We start from the raw sequence: 15,442 nt of genomic DNA on the forward strand, positions 1-15,442 counted from the left end.
CTGCCTTTTTGGCATGTGTTCAGTGTTGGCTGTCTGGGTTCCTATAAAACTTTACTTTTCAGATTAGGTTTAAAACCATTTTAAAATTCATTGAGAAACTGTCATGGTGTTTCCTGAATTAATTACCTCCACAGGCACAGAACATCAAGATTTTGTTTAGTAGCTGTTTGGGACCATGACCTATACTATGTTGACATTGGAAACTCAGTTAGGGCTATGAACCCAGAACCAGGGCCGTTGTCATGGAAGTTCTGTGCCACACAGGTCCTATCTGAGGGTGCACAACAGAGGCACAGAGCCAGGAAACACCAGATCTTCAGTCTGCCAGAAACTCAAGCATATGCTGGAAACCCATGCAAACATATATTAGGCTTATCATGTCATTAAATTCTGAAATGTTTTGAATTAAATATATTGGGCTCTGCATTTGCTGATGGAACTTTCCATCAGGAAGTTTCTAACTAGCTGTGCTGCAGAGCTGAAGGCCTGAGTCTTAGTACCCTGAGCAAAAGAAATAGAAAATTTAGATTAATACTATTACAAATGTGGATTGTTTTCAAGTTGCTTGCTAGTGAAGTGTGGAAGTGAAGGCTTTTGTTGAAATTTTAAGCCTATTCATAATTGCACCTTCAGTTTGGTCACGTTCAAAGCATGCTGTAAGATTCATCCCACACTAATAACTTAAAAAAAAAAAAAAAACGTTTGGAATGTTTCAGAGTTACCAAACCCCCTTTTTTAATTCCCATTCTTGTCCTGAATCAAAACAAGGCTGAAGTTCAACTTGCCAGTTGTAGTTAGAACATACGGGTTAAAATTCAATTGGAAAATTAAATTTCTAAATGCCTAAGAAATTGCTATTTGGAAAAAATGGAAAAATTGAGCCATATGGTGACTTCTAATTCTTTGTCATAACACAGCTGACATAATGCATTTCTTCAATACGTGCTAAATTGTGACTGCCACCAACATAAGCATTTGAATTTTCACAGTCATTTGAGGGTCCTCATAGATTCTTTATACACTGCAGAGATTTAAATTTCAAATTTCCTACTTTGGTTCATAAAATATAATTCAGCTCTAAACCAAGCAGAATACACATTTTCATTAAGGATAAACAAATTATTTTAAACAAAATACATGCCAGCATTATTAAGTACTATAATTAATGCTGTTAATACTATTACAACTAATACAGTGCTCAACCAGGCTAAAAAAATCATATTAAGAAGCAGCATTGCTTGCAAGTTAATGAAATGAAAAATATTTAAATCAAGAAAAATATTAATAAACTGACCAAACAACTGTGGTTGCAACAGAAAGATCAGGAGAACTGCTGCTGGAGAACACAGAATCACAGAATCGTATAGGTTGCAAAAGACCTTTAAGATCATCAAGTCCAACCGTAAACCTAACACTACCCAGACCACCACTATACCATGTCCATAAGCACCTCATCCAAACGTCTCTTAAATACTTCCAGGGATGGCGACTCAACCACTTCCCTGGGCAGCCTGTGCCAATGCTTGATAACCCTTTCAGTGAAGTAAAATCTCCTAATATCCAGTCTAAACCTCCCCTGGCACAACTTGAGGCCACTTCCTCTCGTCCTATCACTTGTTACCTGGGAGAAGAGACCGACCCCCACCTCTCTACAACCTCCTTTCAGGTAGTTGTAGAGAGCAATAATGTCTCCCCTCAGCCTCCTCTTCTCCAGGCTAAACAACCCCAGTTCCCTCAGCCAATCCTCATAAGACTTCTGCTCCAGACCCCTCACCAGCTTCGTTGCCCTTCTCTGGACACACTCCAGCACCTCGGTGTCTCTCTTGTAGTGAGGGGCCCAAAACTGAACACAGTATTCGAGGTGTGGCCTCACCAGTGCCAAGTACAGGGGCACAATCACTTCTCTAGCCCTGCTGGCCACACTATTTCTGATAGAAGCCAGGATGCCATTGGCTTTCTTGGCCACCTGGGCACACTGCCGGCTCATATTCAGCCGGTTGTCAACCAACACTCCCAGGTCCTTTTCCGCTGGGCAGCTTTCCAGCCACTCTTCCCCAAGCCTGTAGCGTTGCATGGGGTTGTTGTGGCCCAAGTGCAGGACCTGGCACTTCGCTTTGTTGAACCTCATACAATTGGCCCCAGCCCATGTGAATAAGGAATTAAAAGAACTAGGGCTCCAAATTTGTTATATGGTTATTACTGTATTTATTAGTTTTTCAAAGCTTAAATATGAAGGTTATGGGCAACTTGAAAATATTTAGGCATTAGGTGAGAATAGCAGAGCAGAAGATAGGTCCAAAAATAAAGCAAGCTTGAGTAAGTGTGAAACTAACCAACTCTGCAATAGTTTGTACATAGCCATGTACAACATGTATAAAGTTTCCCTGCTGAGAGGGAGATGGAAAAGAACATATTTCTAGTTTTCCAGAAGGTTGTATTGTCTTAGTCATGTATATAATAGTCCCAAACAGAAAGGTAAATCATGGACTTGGACAAAAATCTTTATCCAGACTGCCTTACCATACTTCCTTCTCTCCCGTGGAAAAGACTCTTAGCTCTTAGCTAAGGAGGAGCTCTTAACTCCTACCATTCCTGTGGGTAATTGACCTGCACCCAGGATTAAAATTCCTTGGCACATTGTACCTGCAAAAATGAATCTGTGTGATCAGCTTTTGTAACATTGTCCTGTGAGATGAGTGCCTACTTAGCAACAGAAGGTGGTTCTTGTGGCGTCATACAGAGGTCCTGAACAGGACTGCAGTATGCAGGCAGTGCAGGACAGCCTTCCCTTGGAAGAACTACAATGCAGACAGGTCTCCTAACAGGAGTATTGTCTTACATGTGAGGAGCTGAAGTGAAGGGCCCAGGTTTTTAAATCACTTCAGGGTTTGTTCCACTCAAATTTGCAAAACATAACGTATCCATATAGCAAAACGTAACATGTAATTGCAAAACAGCATATCTGTATAACATATCTGGAAGACGAAGTTTGCTCGCAGACTGCAGAAACATTCTGCTCCAGCCGCATGTAGCTAGTAATAAGACCACAGCAGTGCGGACTGTAGCATGTGCTAGCAGCCAAGCTCCCAGGAATCGTGGAGGCATATTGTGATTGCAGACACAGAGGAAGGGTTGTGCCACTCGTCTTCCCAGCTCTTCTCAGCCTTGAGAGCTGGATTTTGCTAAAGGTGACATGAGCAACAATCTACTGCATTGACAGAACAGATAAGCATTTTCGGAGCAATTAAAGTACTTAGACATCTATGTCTTAGGAAAATCTGTGGGCTAAGGCTTCAGAGTTGAGAAAAGCCTAAATTGCTTTTGAAAAGGGGACTTGCCTTTAAGCAGACCAATGCCTGATTAGCTCTAGCATGCTGACAGCAAGACTGAGAGACTTGCCCAAGTGCATGAGAAGGCTGTGGCAGAGGTGGAGGATGCTTCTTCTCAACCTATAACTGAAACCATGCTTCCTCTCATTTGCCTCCTTCTGGCCTGTGGTTTGTGGAGCACTCCAGACACTTCAGTATGCTTCTGCAATGAAATGATGTCTTCAGACACTCCAGAGGAAACAGTATAGAGAGTTATATGCAAGTGAGATGCTGTCTGTAGCTTCCTGGTGTAAGGCCAGTGTAGCCCTCCAGGCAGCAGATTGCAGAATACACCCTGAACAACAGACAAACAAAAAGTCCAACCAAAAGCTGAGGAACTTTCTGGGTGAGACTCTGGGATTTCATTGTCAGCTTCTATTATTCAGATCTGATTAAAAACAAACTGGCAGGAGAAAGACCACGTGCTTATCAGACATCCCTGCAGGTCATGCCACTAGAAAGCCATTTCACTGTTTGTGAAATGTGGCCTGTTTGGCAGGAACAGAGTTTTGTATTTCGCTTTTATTTGTACACAGTTTTGAAAAGCACAGGATTATCAGGGATGGTCTAGGTCCTTTGCAACTTGCAGAAAAGTTCCTGTCTCATCACAGCCATTCTGAAGAGGAAGAGGAAAAAAAACTTGTACAACACATCTCTGTTTTCCACTAATAACTGTTTCGGCCTGACAGCCAGCCATCATCAGTGGGAGTGTTTCCTCTGAATTATCGGGGCTCTCTCACCTTTACTTTACGTTGGCTGTACTATTCCATTAGCATTTAAAGACAGTGCTACATGCACAAAGGAGAGGATTTACACTCGTAGCCAAAAGAAAGACATGGCAAGGGAAGAGGGAGAGATCAAAAGAGTAGTTACACTCCATTTTCATTGAAGGGACTAAAGCACAGGGACAATAAGACTTGGACAGAGTCATTTAGAAAAATCTGTGCCAATGTGGTGAAATAGATCTACATCTCCCGTTACCAAGCCACCATATATTTGTGTTCCCTTATCAGACTGCCATAGCCCAGTGGCCACCACCATAGAAGCTCCTGATCTATATTCTTGTCTATCATTATATTTGAGTCTAGGTAAGAAAGCTTCAGTTACATGCTGCTTGTTAGTGAAGATTTGGACTTAGGGCAGGAGTTGACTTTGGAAGAACTGTTGATGAGGGGGCATCTGCTTTGCCTAATATCATTCTTGAAGCTCACTGGAACTGGTAAGTTAAAAGTCAATTCCCTCATCTTGCTCTGAAGACCCCGCTCTGTGTTGTCTTCAAATGCATAGTGAGCCTGCCCTCTTAAACCCAGCCTGCCAAACACTGGAATCAGTGGAAACCATCATGTCTTCAGAAGCTTTTCCATTAGGCCCCATATTTTTTCCCTTCTCTTCCAGCAGTCAGACACTAAAACACCTTGTCACAAAGTGGAGGGTGACCATCCGTTGTTTCTTGGGAGTTACTGTGCTGTGTACCAGCTACACTGAAACGTGTAGGAAGTGTTTGTATTTGACTTCTGCTTTTTATAGGGACAGACTTCAATATCTGCATCTCCCAGAAGCCTCTGCATGCCTTTTGATTAAGCAGCAGGAGCTCTGGCTAAGGGTAGAGCTTCTTGACTGACAGTGTTTTATTTCTACAGCTGAGCTCTACTATACAGTCCTGAGGTGTTCTGGTTTTCTCCAAGTGAAAATAGAAAACCTAACAGCTACTTTTCAGAAACAGTCCTGAAAGAGGGCCAGAGCATTCTACACACCCAAACGCAGTTACTCTGAATTCTTTGCTAAGAATAATTTCTGCCAAGCTATATATTCCCACTGAGATCCTCTGACCAAGTTGCAGTACTAGGACTGCCACACAGCGTAGTGCCATTTGTTGTTGCTAAGACAAGCCAGAAGCAAATTATCTCCCATCAGAACAAGGAAAAGGCCAGCGTGGAAGTGTGCCTCAGAAGTGTCTCTCTTCATCTACCCCTTTGTATTTAGGTCTCCTGAATGATCATAGAATCATAGAATTGTATAGGTTGGAAAAGACCTTCAAGATCATCGAGTCCAACCGTAGACCTAACACTGCCAAGACCACCACTATACCATGTCCCTAAGCACCTCATCCAAACGTCTCTTAAATACTTCCAGGGATGGCGACTCAACCACTTCCCTGGGCAGCCTGTGCCAATGCTTGATAACCCTTTCAGTGAAGTAAAATCTCCTAATATCCAGTCTAAACCTCCCCTGGCACAACTTGAGGCCATTTCCTCTCGTCCTATCACTTGTTACCTGGGAGAAGAGACCGACCCCCACCTCTCTACAACCTCCTTTCAGGTAGTTGTAGAGAGCAATAAGGTCTCCCCTCAGCCTCCTCTTCTCCAGGCTAAACAACCCCAGTTCCCTCAGCCAATCCTCATAAGACTTCTGCTCCAGACCCCTCACCAGCTTCGTTGCCCTTCTCTGGACACACTCCAGCACCTCAGTGTCTCTCTTGTAGTGAGGGGCCCAAAACTGAACACAGTATTCGAGGTGTGGCCTCACCAGTGCCGAGTACAGGGGCACTATCACTTCCCTAGCCCTGCTGGCCACACTATTTTGGTACAAGCCAGGATGCCATTGGCTTTCTTGGCCACCTGGGCACACTGCTGGCTCATATTCAGCCGGTTGTCAACCAACACTCCCAGGTCCTTCTCTGCTGGGCAGCTTTCCAGCCACTCTTCCCCAAGCCTGTAGCATTGCATGGGGTTGTTGTGGCCCAAGTGCAGGACCCAGCACTTAGCCTTGTTGAACCTCATACAATTGGCCTTTCCCCATTGATCCAGCCTGTCCAGGTCCCTCTGTAGAGCCTTCCTCCCCTCAAGCAGATCAACACTCCCGCACAACTTGGTGTCATCTGCAAACTTACTGAGGGCGCACTCGATCCCTTCGTCCAGATCATTGATAAAGATATTAAACAGGACTGGCCCCAACACAGAGCCCTGGGGAACACCACTTGTGACCAGCCGCCAACTGGAGTAAACTCCATTCACCACCACTCTTTGGGCCCGGCCATCCAGCCAGTTCTTTACACAGCGAAGAGTATTCTCATCTTAATGATCTCATCTCATTATCATTCTCACTTAATTCTCCTTCTTTTCAAACCTCCACTCTATCACTTCTGAGACTGGATATTTATCTTGCACGTACACGGGTATTGAAGCAGAAATGTTTTAGGCCTGTGGGCTGCAAGAGGAAGAAGAGAGAATGCAGCACCTAGCATCAGCACTCAACTTGTAGAGTTAGTAGAAAGAGGCGGGCACCCGAGGAAATATGCCGGAAAATCTACTCTGTCTAAGCAAAACTATAGATTGCATATCAAGCTGAAATGCTCCAGATATGAATCTGACTAGCATGCAGAGTAGTTCCCTTCCAGCTTGCACCTAGGTTTCCCTCTTGTAGAAAGGCTGCAAAGCATGGAAGTATATGCCCATGTTGAACTAAGAAACATCCCTTCTCTCCCTTGCCACTAACATGATAGCACAACAGTGCTACAGCATCTGGCAGCCTAAACTTTGCTAAGATAATCATATTGGATTGAGTCAGAGCAGAAATGTTACCTCATTTTATTTCCTTACTGTGTCAGGTCTGGAAGTGTTCAGTTTGCTATAAAATACCATCAAAATGAAATTGTAAAGATTTCTATTTGAAGCACTGAAGGTGTTTCGGTGTTTCCCCTTTGTTAATGTGTTGGGCCAGCACTGGAAGAGACAGCCCTTAATTACAATGTAGTGACAGCCCTTAATTACAATGTAGTGAAAAATACTACAGACAATGCCTATTTGTGCAGTAGTTGATAAATCTAAAGAGGATAGTGCTCTCCATATTGTACATTCTTTGCATATACAAAAGCTTAAGAGACAATTACTTGACAATTTCTGTGTACCTTGCAGAAAGCATTCACCAGAAAACAGTGATGGGAACAATCAAGCTCCAGGCATGGAGCCAATATGCAACTGATTTTTACAGGATCAATTGCTGAAAACCTCATCTATATGAAAAAGGCTTCCAAGCGCACACCAAAAGCTCTTTATATGATTTGACCCATGATCTAACAACAACCAGAAATGGAAAGTTCTGTTGTTGTTTGTATTACAGTAATTACAGAGGCTTGAGCATCTCTGTGCTCTGTATGTACGCAGAAAAAGAGGCAGCCCGTTCCTCCAGTAACTTATCATTTAACAGACATGGTACAAAAAGGGTTAATACAACCCATCTCTGAGACCAACTTACCAGATAAGGTGCTGTTTACTTATTTTGAACAGGTTGATAAGTTGGCTCCAAAGCAGAAAGCTGTTTTCTGAAACCATTCAAGCAAGAAAAGCAGATAGAGTGATTTCAGGCATTGTGGTTTCACTGTAGTTTTATTGCCAGCTGTGTCTGTATTTCAGGGTGCACTGTCTGGTTTGCAACTCTGCAATAACATTCGGCCAACATCCATGTCTTCAAATAAATTATTTCAGCCAAAGACATAAGTGTTAAGGCAATATTTCAAATATTCTTTGTTCAAGTGTCACTCAACTCTGAAAAAGCTACAAACCTTCAGAAAAATGTGAGATCTGTGGGATGTGAATTCTTTCTGCTATGTTTTGCGTGGTACCCTACACAATGGGTTTTGGTCTCAGCCAGGCCCTACTGTAATATAAGTAAGAGAAAAAATTGTTGCAGAACAGGCACTTAGGGAGTTAAGGCATACCAAGAGAGTTCATGTTCCCTTAGAATTAGCAGTTTGAGATCTAGTAGTCCTAATTCAGTGTATAAAAGGTGTCTACTTCAGGCATTGCCTTCCCTGGAACTGTTCATATTGACAGGCATCTGTGCTGAATCAAAGCATTAGGCCAGTGCAGTAAAAAAAAATATCCCCAGCCCTCATGTTCAGCAAGGATTGGCTCCTGTCAACTGGCATTTGACAACACCTCAGAGACCTGGAGCTGACAAGGGATCTCCATATAGAAAATCCAAGTATCCATTTATTCATGTTTCTTCCACAGCATTTACAACAAACACATCAGCATATCATCTATACATCTGCCCTAACTTTTCTAAAGCTCTAAGGTGTTTGTATCTAACCAGATCAAGCTTTAAAATGATAATATTCTACCTCTAAATAAAATTCCTGGCATGACAGAACCTGAAAGCCCTTAAGTTGGTGTTGAGATTCTTGCATTGTAGAGAAAGTATTTTAAGTGGTGGTTTTGATGCAGTGGCATAGTAAGTAATTCCTGAAATTAACTGCTTATGCTCACTGGTCATTCTTTAAAGTTTTAAATTCAAAGTGGGACAGCTTTCTGGAAGATACACTGTAAAAGTGAAGGAAAACATGCTGCATACATGGGTGAACACGTAGTGGACTCAGTGTGTGGAAGTTAGATTAACTGAATGAGCTTTTGGCTTCAAACTCAATGAGTCAATGAAGATAGTCACTAATCTGGAGACATTTCATTTCTGAGTCCCTTCATGGTGCCCTTTTCTTTGCCAGCCACTGAGCCACTGTAATATGATAATTCCACTGCTGACAAAGCCTAAATGAAGTCAGCCAAGTTATAATGTGTAATAGGATTTCCTGGAAGCTTCCTCAGGCTTTCCCCATTTGTATACCTAGAAGTCCAGATTTGCCAATTTATTAGGTGCCTAAAGAAGCAGTTAGGAATCAATTTTATAAATAATCTAAGGAGGTGCATCATCTTGCTTCTTAACTTTCAGAGGCATTTTTCAAATACTTCTATGGTATTTCAATATACCATATTGAAATACTTCAAATACTTCAAATACCAATTCATCCCATCAAACTTCAGACACTTCATTTAGGTACTGGGAGAGTGATGTAGTTGCTTTAGATTCACTCTATAATCTCCAGAATACAGAAGGGCCTCTGCAGGGAGTGCTTCCACCCATCTCAATTTCAGTCACTCCTTAAGGGTGCCACTATCTTTCCACTGAATAAACAGAAACCCTAGAGTGATCCTTCTCCTAATTTAGGTGTATCAGGGGCCTATTGCTAAGTAGAAAAAACCTGGTTCTAGGGTTTCTCACTGTATCTTGAAGTGTTTTGAAAATGTGGTCCAAGACGACTTCTTCCTTGAGAAGCACAGAGCACGGGGGTTCATGCATTCCCTTTGACTCAAAGGCAACATTGGCGTCAACTTAAATAGTGGCTCTAACACTCACTATTGCTCACCTGAGGCGGTTGCACTGCATAGGAGTAGTCATTTCTCCAAAGCTTGCATAAAGATCTGTTAGCTCTTTCCTTGGGGAAGAGGGAAGGGCTTAGGATTATATATAGTACTCTCATTAATATTGCATTGCCCTGCAAGAGCACTGAGCTCCACCCCATACCTAAATAATGCTTGCCCCATTAAAAAGCAAAGGTACCTTAAAAAAATGCTGGAAGGCATTAATATTTATATTACCCTTAAAATGCACATAAGCAGGTGATGACAGCAAGTTCTCTTTCTTTGAGTCTAGTATGCTTTCCTTTTGCTGAGCTGAAATCCCTAGCACTTGTGCACTGTAATAATCATTCTTGGAAACTTCTGTCTTTGAGGGCTGGCTGCTGTCATTGCCAAGTTGTGCTGCTAATTGACTTGCAAGCTTCCCCTTTGTTTTTATCTGTTGAATCTCTCTATGTCATTAATGCTCTCACCTCTGTATGTCAGTAATGCTCTCACCCCCGGCCTTTGTGCTTTGAATTCAAGAGCAGATGGTGACAGAAAAAGCTGTAAATTACATGACCTACAGCAATGCCCTTTCCTTATGAGACAGGAAAAAGCATCCCCAACAATTTACTTAGGAACTTGTCACTTTTCTTTTATACTTCATTCGTGGAGCACGTGTGGGAATAAAACACATTATCTCCACATCTAATACAACCATAACAGACATACAACTCGGACAACAGGTTTTGCAAATGGATTTTTTCCCATTTACCTCCATGCACTTGCCCTCATCAAAACTTTCCTTGACCTCCTGGGAGCCCTTTGCTTTCACACAAAATGGAGGCAAAAATGATGCCAAGTTGAAATAGGACTCCCATTTTGTACTTGTGTCAAAAGACTGCCAGCTAGGGAAGAAGAGGGTATCTAGTTCCTGGTGTCACTCTTTATGCCATGAAGCCAAAGAAAAAATCATCACTGCTGGAATCATCTCTGCCAGCCTCAGCTGAGAGGACTGGCAAGGAGTGAGGTACATGCTGAAGGGATGGAGACAGTAACCTAATTATTTTCATGTCAGTGATACACTGAGTGCGCTCAGTTTACCAGGGAATAAACAGAGCTTTCAAGAGGATGGGGACAGCTGAGGAGAATACTCTTTTGATTTACATCTTCCGGCACTCGTCACATGCATAAGTGCTATGAAAGCAGCATGTATATGGAAGATGCTTATTGCAGCTGAGAAGACATTACTGGTTTCTTTAAAAACTCCGCTTCACAGGAAGAATAGATCCAGTGTAACACAGCCCATCATGACTCACTTGCTCAGAGAACGGTTCTCTAGGAGCTGTTATTATGGTGAGATACAGTTGTTATGAGCTAGCAATACTTCAAAAATGCCTGACTGCCTATTTAAATAGAAAACTTGTGGAAATACAACCCTCAGAGGATATGCAGTCTACAATATGTGCTTATCAGCAGCTTGTCCATATTTGCTTTGGACTTGTTTGAAAGTAATTCTTTAGGGGGATAATTGACTATTTTGTTTCCATATTTTGGTTCACTTTAAAACCCGTACCCGCTTTAGGCTCTGGTTCATCAAAGCCCAGCAAGGTGCCCTGTGTCTGTAACATCAACGTATTTGCATTCTCTCTTCATCCTACACCCCTCGGTGTCTACATCAGTTTGTACCCTGGCTATAGTCTGGAGAGAGCCAGCTGGCTCTCAGGGCATGCAGATGCGGGCACGGGCAGTGGGAGTGCAGCTGGCTGCGGTCATGTGGCTCCAGGAACAGCAGCTGAATTGATGTGTGCACCAAGAACAGTGTGGCTGTAGCCACTATGTCTGTCATGAGGATCTCACTTTTGAGGGTTTTGTTTTGTTCTTAATCTTTGCTGCTGAAAGCTTCTGCATCGGCAGAGAAAAAATCTGTGACTCTTGAGGCCAGCTGGCTGAACTGGGAGGAAAGCGCAAGGGAAATTCCATGGAACTGATCAGACTTGTACCACAAGGTCATGTACCAAGAGGTTGTTTAGATAGGCTGTATCTGGCATTTTCTGGATACTTGCAGAAATGCAGTGAGCTCATGATACTCAGAATTATTAATTTGTTGGTTTGGTTTTTTTTTCTTTTTGAACAGAATTGAAATTTATCAGAGATGTTTCATAGCTTTGTCTTATGTTTCCTCTAAGGATGGGTTACATGAGGGAAGAATGATGTTAGAAAGAATACCAGACATAGTCCAGTTCAGAAGAGCTTTATATAGTCATTAAGAAACATAAAATAACACGGATTCCACAACAAGCATTGTCCCTATGCCCAAATGCAGGACTCTGAAGGGCAAAGCAATACAGAAAGCTGTGAACTGTATTGCATTGTGTATTGTATGCATTCCTGTGCATTACTTACTTTTGTTGGATTTATTGCCTTCAATTTCTTAGTAAACTGTTGACAGAAGTTTAATGATGATTGTGAGCCACACTTCCATCAATATGTGGTGCCACAGAATTGTCTTTATTTGCATTATGTTGCTGCCTATCAAAAGAAATTTAAGTCTTACTGTTGTGTGATGAAGTTGATATTTGTAACATTTTTTTGTGACTAGATGACACATTCTTAAACTGATAGTAGGAAAACAAAGTGAAATAGGTTCATCTAAAGTTCAGCTTCCAACCTTATAATTTTAGAAAGTTGCTTCATAGTAAGAGATCAGCTGTTAAATTCTGTAAACCACCTATGCTGAAGAGTAATATTTTATTAGAGACAAGCAGGATTGAACACCTACCGTTAACCCACCAGCAAAGCAATTACAATACAGCAAACAAAGAGTCACCTAGTCCAGAATTCAATTTATGGAAGTCAGGTACTACTTTCATACCAAGACCAGTTTACAAGATCCAGATACTTCAGAAAAAGAGACTACCATCAGAAAGTCATGAAGAATTCAAAGTCAAGGTCCCCACAGAAAGCAGCACTTGCTAATAAACACACTCTGTGTTAAGCTGTGCAAGCAATGAGAGCACCCAACACTGGCAAACAAGTGTGAAGGACTTTTTGCAGAAGTTTGCTAAAAACAGCCGCGTGTATGTAGCCTGGAAAAAAGAGGAGAGGAGAGGAGAGGAGAGGAGAGGAGAGGAGAGGAGAGGAGAGGAGAGGAGAGGAGAGGAGAGGAGAGGAGAGGAGAGGAGAGGAGAGGAGAGGAGGGGAGGGGAGGAGGGGAGGGAGGGAGGAGGAGGGAGGGGAGGGAGGGGAGAGGAGAGAGAAGAGAAGAGAAGAGAAGAGAAGAGAAGAGAAGAGAAGAGAAGAGAAGAGAAGAGAAGAGAAGAGAAGAGAAGAGAAGAGAAGAGAAGAGAAGAGAAGAGAAGAGAAGAGAAGAGAAGAGAAGAAAGAAAAAAGAGAAAAGAGAAGAAAGAAAAAAGAAAAAAGAAAAAAGAATGATAACAGCATTACATACTCCAGAGGTTTAAAAAAGCATAAAAAATTTTGATTGATATACAAGCCTTCTTGTTGCTAGTTGCAGACTTGCCACATAAGTTATTCACATGAAGCCTCTGGAAAAGCAGTAATGTTCTCTTCTTATCTTGAAAATGTGACATATTTTACTTGGTAGAATGGATTGTATTCTAGGCACTTCTTACATCCATAGCTGTAGGAAGAGTTCCTGCTTGAGATTTTTAACATATCTGCTAGCAAATTCAGAAATTGAAACGTAAAATCCAAGGCACCATGAAAACTTTAAATAGTCTTAATTTTATGTGGTAGTTTAACATCAAGTATCAGAGAATGCAGTTGAAAACACTGCTTATATCACGATAAGCAATACAGTATTTTTATTTACTTAATGTCTTATAGATCAGTCTCAGTAAAGTGTCACTATTTGCTTTTTCACTAAACAGAGCCACAATGCAAAATAGCATATTGTAAATGAAGACATCAGTTGAGAACTGTATTTTCCTGTAGTAGAGGGCTATGAAACATGAGCTATTTCATTAAATGTAGGCTAACTTCACCCTAAAAATGTTTTCTGGACCTGAACGAATATTTGTTTAATGAGGGAGTTAGCCACAGTAGGATTTCACAATTTGCAGCATCAGAATAATAACAAATATCCCTATTGAATGGAGTTTCAATATATAGTAATTTCCTGGATATTACTCATCAGTAACAAAAAAGCAATGCAGAACATGGTATGGAGGGAATATGCTCACCGGGTAAAGGTTGTGTCTAGATCAGATAGCATGAGATTGGTAATTAAAAATGAGGGGGAGGCCACCTCATGGTGGGTCAGGCTTTTCACTGAAAAGTGAAATGTACTCACTATTGCCCAAACTAGACATAGCTAAACTCCATTTCCCTGTGCTTACTCACATCTTCACGGCTGTGGTCAGCCCTGTGGCTAATGTCTAATTAACAATTAAATAACTGACTCTTGCTGTTGGGATTGGTGTTACAAGAACAGAGGCTTGTTATAAGCAGGGTTCATCATAAGGCAGTCCGTGCATGCCACGAGGCCCGGCAGTATAGGGGACTAAACAAAGTTTTAGGTACAGGCTTGATAGAGCGTGAACACAAGGAAGAACTATTTAATAATTTTTAGTGAGTATCAAGTTCTCCTAATTCTAATAAAGTTCTGACAGTAGTTCTTGAAGAAACCAGTTCTCTGTAGGGCCTTATTATTGTCATGTAAGTGTCAGCATGTGGCTGGATTACTTGAACTTTCCAAGCAGAATATATTGATAGGCAAATGGAAATCACTGGTGAGCATTATCACAGAGGAGGTGCAAAGAGCACTGGATGTTCACTTTTTCTTTAAAATGTCATGGAAATGTCTGGCAGATAATTATCATTTGCTTTTCTACAATAACTACTCAAGACTTTCGTCTCTGCCATTATAAGCACTTGGACTAGGAACTGTCAAGCTGAGTTTATTAATCTTAGTGGATGTTTCTGCTTTAAAGTGCTTCAAATGTGTATTTGAGTGAGACAGGTATCTATCAGAGCAGAAGTGTAGAATCATTGCCATCTGAATGTGTCTCAGTGCAGTGTCTCACTGTTGTTAATTTTAATAATTTGGAATAAATTAAAAAACACTGTGAAAAGTGACAAAGCTGAAGGGCATTCACCTGTCAAATAGCACAGCTTTTGGAAAGGAGCTTGTCCCCCCAAAGAAGAAAAATAACAAGTTCAGGAGTTTTGCAAATTGTATTTCTTTCCATATAGCAATAACTACACTTCTTCCCAATGAAATAGGTAACAGACTCTGTGTGTCCATATAAGATTAACTACTGCCTTGTTACCTGGTGTATATAACAAAAGGAACAAACTTATTGTATAAAATAAGAAAAAGTAGTATCAAAGAAATTTAAAGACTCATCTTAAAGTTTCAGTGTACATACACATGCCTGCAGCTCTTGGCCTGCTGCCTTTCTTTGAATGAAAGATGTTGTGGGACAAGTGGAGCTGGTCATCAACTTTTACCCCCTGAGATGGGAACAGGGATAGAGGTGAAACAGGTGCAATTTTTACTGCATTCAAACTCAGGCTGGAATCAGGATTTTAATCACATCTTTAATGGAACTTCCAACCTATGGTAACAAGACCGTTCACTCACTGACTGTCTAGCCTTGGCCCATTGAATATGCTAGCTCCATTTGTGTACAGATACCTGGTGAACACTAGGGATCCAACAAAACATTGCCAGGTGTAGCATGTGTGTCTGTTAGCAAACACTTCTGTGGCTCTGAGCATCTGTCTCAGAAGGGTTTTTTCAGCACCGGAATGATTCCCAGAAGACAGACAGATGGTACCATCTGTGTAGTCTTCTGATTTCCAGCCTTAGTGCTTGCTGCAATCTCACTGGGTACATCTTTTATTTAGGAATAACTTGTTCAGCTTATTCTGCCA

The sequence above is a fragment of the Ciconia boyciana genome, chromosome 7 (genome assembly GCF_034638445.1).
Source record: "Ciconia boyciana chromosome 7, ASM3463844v1, whole genome shotgun sequence".
Classification (NCBI taxonomy): Eukaryota; Metazoa; Chordata; class Aves; order Ciconiiformes; family Ciconiidae; genus Ciconia; species Ciconia boyciana.